Source organism: Meleagris gallopavo, chromosome 5, assembly GCF_905368555.1.
Source record: "Meleagris gallopavo chromosome 5, MGAL_WU_HG_1.1, whole genome shotgun sequence".
Classification (NCBI taxonomy): Eukaryota; Metazoa; Chordata; class Aves; order Galliformes; family Phasianidae; genus Meleagris; species Meleagris gallopavo.
The window spans coordinates 9,590,508-9,600,258 of NC_139408.1; the positions used below are offsets into that span (position 1 = coordinate 9,590,508).

General features: G+C 42.7%; 1 long non-coding RNA gene across 1 annotated transcript; it reads left to right on the top strand.

Annotated features, from left to right (window-relative positions):
* Nucleotides 1–202: 202 nt before the first annotated feature.
* Nucleotides 203–2,321, top strand: LOC109367652 (uncharacterized). Its single transcript, XR_014883840.1, has 3 exons — nt 203–324; nt 985–1,026; nt 2,227–2,321. It is a non-coding gene; the product is annotated as an uncharacterized LOC109367652 (long non-coding RNA).
* The last annotated feature ends 7,430 nt before the right edge of the window (nt 2,322–9,751 follow it).

A 9,751-nucleotide genomic window follows, 5' to 3' on the forward strand; every position in this document is an offset into this window, starting at 1 on the left:
AAGGAAAAGCTGGGTTTTATTGCTCTTGCCTGAAAACAGAACAAGCTCACTTAATGTCCTCATACAGACTGAGACTCTCTTAACTGAGACCCCCTCATGTGATACCACCTGCATTATTTTGAGCTTAATTGCAATGCTTTATTTGTTATTTGCACATATTTGCTCCTGAGTATGCTGAATTTCCCGTGTGTTTTCTTTTTTCAGACTTCTGCAGAGCTCCTGAAGCCAACTTAACAGAGACTGCCCTACTGAAAGCTTTCTGAAATCGTTCCTAAATACAATGCATAATCTCTTGAGATTAACTCAACAGCAAAAAATTAAAATGTAGGTTTAATTTGGCACCTTCCACTTAACTGATTCCTAGTGTATGAAAAAATGTTTCAGTTAAGTACTTAAGATGACATTTAATTGGTCCTGAGCTTCATGCTGGTCTCTGTAAAATCTCTGTACTCTTTAAAAACTTTAATCGCTGTCTCTCAGGCAGGGTTATACTTCTTAGGTATATAACAGCTTTAAAAGGGGACTGACTGAGAAATTTGTTCCAAACTACACAGCTGTCCTCGGTGCCTCTTAGTACCTCCTGATAAGAAAAAGGATTGTTGGTGGGAAAGAGTTTTGAAAAACTATCGGGGCCAGTTGTTGCTGTTGTTTTTTTAGCTCTAATTAAATGAGAAGGGAAGCACCAGTAAATAAGCAGCTGAAGGAAATGAGGAATTATCCTTGCTTCTGAGGAGGCTTATTTTAAACATGTGAGAGGGGTAGTGGGCTCTTTTGCTGCTTTGTGCTTCTGTTGCACTGTTACAGCTCGCGAGGCCTAATCTGAAGTACCAGACAAAGAAGTGGAAAGTTATCCAAAATTGCTCTCTTGTTTAAAAGTCATACATACGTTATTGTTAGTCATTCTGTGGCATTAGGTCTTAAAGTTACATTTCAGTAAAGTGTTTTTGTATGTTAACATTCTCTCTCTTGCTTTTTTTTTGGCAGTGCTGTTCGTTTCTATCAGTTTTTTAGTGTTTAGAACTAATGGTAAGCTATATTTTATCTCCAAAATGTTTAATAAGACAAAATGTGATTATTTGAATTAATTAAAGTATGTAAAAACTATGTCTGTAATGATAGTCACCTTTAAACGCACGCTTATGTCTATTGGTTTATAAATATTGGAGGCAAATATTTATGCAAATTTGATACACTAGCAATGCAAGGCATTACAGACCATTTGCAAGAGTGTTGTAGTGTGAGTTCATAGGTAAGCAGTGAGTGATGTTCATTAAGGGAATGTGCTTCAGCTGCGTGTTTGGATGACAGTAGTTTTTCTTCTAAGGCTTAGCTATTAACTCCATTGTAAAATACTGCAGAGTTGTATCTCAGCCTTTTTAAGCGATTGCTTGACTCCAGTGACTGTTCAGTGTGGCAACTATAGTCAAAATATGTCTATTTGAAACAGATGTAATCATTAGCAGGCCTTCTAAACTGTGGCTTCCAGCTTCTTCTAAGTCAAACTGTCTCCTAAGCAGGTTAGGAGATAGATGATTATCACTCCTTCCTCATGCATCAAACGTAGCCATATTGCGGCAGTGGGAAGGGGCTAGAGCCAAAGAAATAGGGCTCACTCCTTAGTTAACAGCTAGGTTTGCTGATACTCACGCTCCTCGTGTTCTCTCATTGATCCTGTTAAAAAATAAGTATTAATACTTACTTATCAACAGGCACTCTAAGGAATGTTACTCCCCAGTATTAGCTTTTTGTTTGTTAGTTTTTTTTAAATTGCATCGTGTCGCAATGCTACGGAATGCTGGAAGGAAGACCCTCTGGTCTGCTATGATCCCAGAGAAGCAGCATGTCAGCACCTAGGGTGGATTTAACCACAGTGCAGCGAGCAGGAGTGGGCTGCAATGATCTGCTATGAGAGAGAGAGAAATAGCAGAGCCTGAGCAAGGCCTTGTCAGTAACAGAAAAGATTGTTTTCCAGACTGCCCTCATCCCGACCTTAAGACAGGGATTTCTGACTGACCCTGAGCCATGAAGCATTAAAAACGCAACAAATGATCCACTGGGCTCTCACTTCTTGACCTCCCCGTGAGTCGAGGAGCTTTTCTAGCTCTTACTGAGAGAATGATATAATTTCTGTGGTTATCTTTGAAGGTCTCAGACTGAGTTTCTCACCTGCCTAAAGAGAACTGTGGCAACAACTACCATTTCACTCCAGTTATTTTCTCATTTTAGGATAGCAGTTCCTTCACTTCTGCCACTTGCTGATGGGCCAGAAGAACGTGAACCTGCCTGCCTGGTTTCAGTAGTCTCTTCCTCATTTGTCAAGGTAATTTGTCCGTTTATCCACACACTTTAGGAATAGGGGAGTTGCCACTACTGCATATCATGAAAAAAGAGGAGCACTTTCTTGGGGGCTCAGTAGTTCACAGGCTCAAGATCTTCCAATCTCTTAGCTATGACCCTATTATTGCAATCACATTTCTCAGTCTTTACCCACTGGGAACACAAGGGAACAGGGAGTAGAGGTGATTTACATTCCTCCTGATAGAGGAGTTTGGTGATATTCTGACAGTATCTGTGTGAATCATGGCCTGTGTGATACAAACAGGTGTTAACACATGCAAATGGATGCTACAGGTGTGTTGCTGGTGTTACAGGTCTGAGTCTGGTGTGCACCCAAAGCAAATGATGTGTCCTGAAGTCAAACATACCACTGCAGCAGAGTTTCAGTGGCTGTTCTCTTTGGGTTGCATCCATAAGGATGAAACTAGGGTTGACCACCACTGCTTTGCTGGGTTATGTGCTGACCAGTGTATGCTTACTCCGTGATGCTGTAGTATAGACTATTGCAAACACACTCTGAATTCTTTTAAATGAAGGCAGACCACCTTTTGCTCTTTAGAAACCTCCAGAATTCAGCTGCAGCCATAAAGCTGCTATCAAATATAAGCTGACTGCAGTTCACAATGTGGTCCAGTATTTTTTAACAGCATGAAATTCAGTTGTAGGCCCTCTGGAAGGATAGTGTACACTAAATGTTGAACTGGAGATAAACCAAAACTGAAGTTCTTTGTGTGAAAAAACAGGTGTGTTTGAGAAGGCAGATACATCTCTCATGTGTGCTGCAAATGGCCTCTGATGACATTAATTCAGAATAAGGTATGTCTGTCTTTACTGCTGGCTTATGTTAACAAATGCATTATAATGTCGTGGCCTCTAGTATCTGAGCTGGCACTTAGTGGAATATTAATCTAGTTGATATAATAAGAAAATGACTTTTTTAATGTTACGAATTAAAACATAAATTCTATTCACTCTGTCTGGACCTGTCCCCCTGTGTGTACTTTCATGTGGCCGCTGGTGGCTTTTTGTTTGTGTCACAGCAACCTAAGAGTAAATGCAAGGCAAGATCCAAGGTAGGAAGGCAAATTGTTTTTGCAAACATGACAGAGAAAGTGTCTGGAATCAAATGCCAATATTAATGCACGACATCTGCTCTCTGCTCCAGTTCTGAGTAAAGTAATCCAGTCCTAATTACACACTGCTGTGCCCTCTACCAGCTAAGGAGAATGGTGCAGCCATTCTTAGTATCGGTATATAAATTTCTTTCTGGATCTGATAGATACATTAGATGCAGGGCAGGCTTTTCATTTTTTGGCTGTCAGTTGCTTTGGGTAGCACAAAGAGAGGGGAGGGGAAAGGTTGCAGCAAAAAAAAGATCAAAATCTTCCAAAAAGGACTCAGCTCCTAGAATAATTTTCTTTTCCTAGAGAACTTTCCCTGCAGACCTCAATCAATATTATTCTCGTCTGAGTGCACATATTATTCATTAAGAAACATTGGCAAGATGTGCACTATAGTGTATGCCTTCATTAGAAGCTCTACCTGCCTACTTTTATCAGAAGATCTGCAGTAACTTTCACCTACATTAAATTTGTACCTGTCTTTGGATTGGGAAAGAAGAATAATGTAATTTCCTAGGTGGGTTTTTTTTTTCTTTTTTTCTTAATTTTAGAAGAGGATAGTCAAATAGTACTCTCCTTGTTTTGCGGCTGTTTTTTTCCTCTCATATATTAACAGGTCACGATCGTCACCATTAGATTCAGACTGAGCTGGATGCTGGTGGAAGCATGTGCAAAACATAGTCCAGGGCAACAGTCCCTCCCTGGTTGTGTGAGCTGGGAATAGCTGGAATTCCTCTGTTGAGTATTCAGCAGTCATGCTGTATACTTTGTGTGCACCTACCACTACTGTGCAAGCAGCTTCTTTCCTACAGAATCAACATTTTTAGATGACATGTTGTTGGAATGACCCTATGAAGATCTGGCAAATGTCACCTGTGCCAAGCAGAGACAGAGGGAACCACAAAACACAGGTGGCACTGCAGTGTTTTAGAATATTGTCATCACAAAGCAACAAGAGCCTGACATTGCATTGTATCTGTTCAATTAATGTATTTCTACCTCTGACTTTCCGTGTCAATCCTGCCTGGTCTCTTCAGTAGCAAGGCAGTGAGGGAAGAACGTATTTTTTTGAAGGAAGACGTTGGGATTTTTGGACATGTTATGGTCTAGTTCTGTGACTGGGACCACACGTACTGCTGCAGAATGAAGAAAAACCAATAGCAACAGGCTAGAAAGAGTCAGCTCCATAGCTCTGCCTCTGTTCACCCATCTCACATTCGATTAGTCTCCGCTTGACATCAGGCTGGGAGCAATGAGCTCTGATCAGAACAGTGGATGTGGCAACATGCCCGTGAGCTCCATGTGTCACTCCAGAATTAGATGCTGTCTCACTGGATTCCTCCATAAAACAACTGAGGCAGATATGTGGAGGCCAGATTTGTCTTTCTTGTCTATCTACCACACCCTCTGAGGTAAGGAAAAAAGGCAGAGCCACCTGCCAGAAAACATTACAGTAGCAATGAACTTTAAGACAGAGAAGGACATTCAGGGATGTTGGTTATCCATCCAGATAAAAGTGAGAAACATTATTCAAACACTGTTGCCCTAACTCCTATATCTTGGTGGTGTTTTGTTTCTGAATGATCCTTTCTCACATATGTTAGACACTGGAAAGCGTTCAGGCTGCTATGTGAAGAGGTGGCAGAGCCAAAATCCATGTGTGGACTTGTTTAGGGAGGTTGGGCTAAAGGTGGAATCCCAAAGTTCTGCCTAACTTCAGTTTGAACTGAAATTGTACACTGGCATTGAGAACTGATTCACCATGCAGGTGGAAGAACATGAAAAGGAAAGCTTCATCATGGTAAGACAAAGGAGGCTTCTTTTGGAAAAGATCCATCTCCTGTAAGTATGCTTTCCCTGAGGCCTGGGGGAAGCTAGCCTGTCCTAACTCCTAGTTTGGGCCTCTTCTGAAGCCATCTACTTGGGTTGTAGACCTGTCCTTGTCTCCAGCTCTACGGGTGCTGGGAAGATGCCAATGGGTCTGCAAAGTGTCACACCCAACCTGATCTCCAGTGGTCTATACCCACTCAAACATTGTGGATTCTCCTGTAGAAAGAAATGTTATGGAGTTCATTGCAACCAATCTGTTGCAATCATTGCAATCCATGTGAAACCAAGAAGCAGACCAAACATTTTGGTCTTACTGCTTCTGTTTTTCAGAAATACTTTTTTTTTTATTTTTAAGTCTGTGCTATGGGAAAAAGCAGCAAAACTTCTAAATAACTAATTTATCAGCTGTAAGTTTCTCTTGAAGATTGCTACAGGTTGTAAAGTCTAATGTTTTAAAGTGTCAGCCTTATATCACTGTGGTAGAGAGCTCATTCGCTAGAGGTTGCATTTCCGAAGCTTTGCTATGTTTACTCGATCAAAGGAATTGCTGCATTTTTAACACAGCATTATTTCTTTTTTTTTTTTTAGTACCTCATATTTGCAAAAAATATTTAATGTTACTTTCATGTAAACATTATCAGAATTGAATCTGGTTTGTTTTTATGATGTATATGTACAGAAGTTCAGTTAGTCAAGCAGGAGTTGACATAACTGAGGTCTGCAGATCTCAGGTATATGTTTAAGTGGTCTTTTGAACTGCAGCCCATGTTCTCTGTGAACATAACTTTTCAGAGCTCTTGTGATTCTCCTCCTTCCCAAGACTGTTGAATTGCAGTATAAGGTCAGGACTGTGGTCAGTCTCTTCTGACACTCGCAGGCTAGGTGTAAGTGCTTCTGAAATGGGGAATCACTTAGAGGGCTAATTCAGTATAGAGCTGTGTAAATTGTTTTGCTTATTTGGGTGGTTTCAAGAAATATGATCCATGTGTCTAAAACAGCAGATAAATCTCATCTGCTCAGAAATCTGACTTTGGCAATAGCTGCTAAATTCACCGTGTGCGGCTGTAGGCTTTGGTATGGCCTGATCCTGCCCTCCGTGTGGGGTTCTGACTGCCACGTGGCTTAATCACCCTCTTTTCTTTTTTGTTTTTGGTTTTTCTTCCTCCTGTCAGCTGAAAGATAAAATAAAAAAAACATATTAACCTCCCTGATGAAGCTTTGTAATTCCCAACACTGAAACATTAACCAACTCCTTAATTAAGAGAGACTGAAAGTAGAAGAATGCTTTTATGTCATTAGCTGGTTTTTGCTCCAGTCATCTGCCTCATTCAAGCATGGGATAATATGAAACCTCACGGGTCTGCTGAAGGCCTGACTTAAGTATATTGCAGGCTTCCTTTGCAATTTAATAAGGGCCGCACGTTGTTCTTAAGAAACTTGATTTTCTTTTGCTTGTGCTCAAGACTAGCAAAATAAAAGGAAGAGCAGCTAGACAGTGAGAGCCAGAGGTCTGAGCCCTATCCTTGCTTCAGCACATGGATGTTTTTCCTTCCTGTGGCCTCTTTCCTCCCACACCAGGAGTACCGGGAATTTGTACTACAGCAAAAGCTCTCCTGGGCAGAGAACAGCTGCTCTTTTATCTGCATTTCTGCAGTATTGAGCACAGTGACTTCCCAGTGCTGCCTGGACAGAGCGCACAGTAATGGAGTGGGCAATGTTAGTGATACCTAGTACCTCGGTGGCTGCAGGCATGGTCCTCCCCTGCTGGAGCTCTGCCTGTGCACTGTGCTGCAGAGGCTGGAGGTGCGGCAGCTGAGGCTGGATCCCTGTTCTGCTACTGCCTGGGTCAGTGTTCCCAGTTGCTCCCTGTGGCACCCGTTGTCTGTAAGCACTGTAACCCGCTGCTCCTCTGTGCGGTCACTGGGGACTAACAAATGGAAGCATGGTAAAATCTTTGTATGGTGTTTCCATCCCACTGGGTGAAGGAGGCTTGGAAGTTACTCAGAGCTGTGCTCGCTTGTTTGAAAGGACTGGCTGAACAGATCCAATGGAAAACCATTCAGCATAGTGCTTTGCCACACTACCTGAAGTGAGGGCCTTTATACTGGGATTCATCCCTTGTTAAGGCTATAAACCCCAAATCCATGTAGATATAATGTTAGGATTACAGCAAACTGCAGAACGTGTGTTTGGGAATGGAATGGAAAAGGTTTTGTTGTTCTTTGCATTATTTTTCTTCCCTTGTGTGACGCTCCCTCATGCGCGTGCACATGTGCAAATTTGCCTCTTGCTTTTCCCCTCCACCTCTTTTTCATCTCCAGTGACCACATCTCTCTCAATTCAAGTGTGAACAGCACTTCTTAAGAATGGTACCAAAGTCAACATCTGTTCCTTCAGTTTCTTCCCGTTTCACCCTTGGCATCCCAACAGTGACCTTGAGCTCCAGTGCACACAGACAAATACCTGCTGCTCGGTAGGTCTGTGCGTAGGTGAAGCTATAAGCAAAGCTCAGCATAGGACTCTACAGCTGCACACTCAGATCCTGAGGCTGTGGCTCTGTGTCCAAACTCTTCGGCCATGGGAGCAAAGGAATGGGCTCAAGGACCTTGGGTACAGTCAGAAACATGCAGACACACAACGCTTTGTTGGGAGGGAAAATAAAAATGGGTTAATTGAGTTAGAGTTCCTGTGGGTGCCGTGTGTACCATAGACTGGAAATGGGGTTTGTCGTGTTACGAGGTTGTAGGCATTTTTATCCTTATATGTGTGTATTACAGACAGAGGTACTGCGCTAATGAAAACAACTTTACGTCCCCAGACCTATCTATGCTCACAATGCAGCAGAGCCAGTTTGTTTGCTGATCTTTGTGGTGCTGTTTGTGGGGAGAAGAGCAGCTCCGTGTGCTGGCTGCCCACGGCCCCACCTGGGTTCTCAGTGTACGAGGTGTGCTTTGGGTGAGTGGGGAGGGCTGCCAACTGAGCAAGTGTAATCACAGCTGTCTTGACGTGGGGGAACGTGACGATGGGGAACTGGGGAGGTTCCCAAGAGGAGACGCAGCATTTTCTCCTCTGAAACTCACCAAACATGCTCTGTCTCCCCTGAAGGGGGACCAGCCTGAACAAGATACAAAAAAAGGCAGCACTGGGGGGGTGGGGGGAGAGGAGGAAGGAAATGGGGTAGGAATAAAAGCAAATAGATGAGCTGAGCTAATATCAGTTTCCTGATATATAAAGCCAAATGGACTAATGGATTGGCTCATGCATTGCCTAAGGAAACAAAAAGAAAATCTTCAATACTTCTGCACACGTTGAGGACGTGAACAATATAGGTCTTTACAAAGTAAAAAACCTAATTTGGGGGAATCAATTACTATTCCTTTTTCTTCCTCCCCCCCCCCCCCTGCACCCCCCTTTTCTTTTAACTGAAAGGAGGGTCATGCAGAGGTAAAATTTGGGTAACGTACAAGCCATAAGCCATGTGTCTCAGATGCTATAGTGATGGTCGATCTCAGTCTGCATCAGTCTTGCCCAGGCTCTTTTTAGCATTCCAGCTTCAGCTAATGGAAATCAAGCCCATTATGGTAAATGTAGGAAGCAAGTACATTAATAGTGGGCACTGACATTAATTCAAATGGTAAACAATTCAGAACCGTTCCCAGTACATACTAGATTATGTATCATCTTACTGGCTGCAGCAGAGGGCCATTTCTTTCACTGGTTTCTAAAGTACAGAAGATTGTCTGCCGCGCACTTTTCTGCTTTGATAAACAAAACTATTTGTGAATCCTGCTTTGCTGCCCATCACTCCTATGTACTTTGTGCCGTTGGGGTCTGGCTGCCACCACTGTGATGCAGAGCTGCTCCCTACTTTAAAATAAATTAAAAAAAAAAAAAAAAAAAAAAGGGAGGAAAGGGGGGAGAAGAGATTATTTTAGTGGAAGGAGATGTGGGGAACAGTCTGATGCAAAAGGTAGAAAGAAAATAGAGCTTATTTGTACAGTAACACGTGCGTTAGAGGAATGCCTCCCTCCCCGGCTGGGCGCTCCCCCATTTTCTCTCTCACACACGTATATACACACACACTTTAACTGTGCTTTTGTGTTTTGTCAGAATTAATGAGAAAAGTTCCCTTGCCCTAGGGGTAATTAGTGTCCTTGGAGTTAAATAAGCTAATACTTAGACACCTCTGGCACAGGCAATTATGTTTGTGTATTGAATAATTGATTCAAAGAGGGGGGGAAGGGGCTGCTAATCAGATCTGAGCATAATGAATTGATTTAATTAACAGGGGAATCTGAGGGTCCCTGGGAAATGTGTGCATTTATTCAGCAGTAGGAGAGAGCGCAGAGCACATAAATTGAGAGAGAGAGCGAGCGGGCGGGAGGCAGGCGGCAAGTGCCTCTGCTTTCCGTGATAGGTTCGCAGCTTTCCTCCCTCCCGCCCCCCCGCCTTTGAATATAATT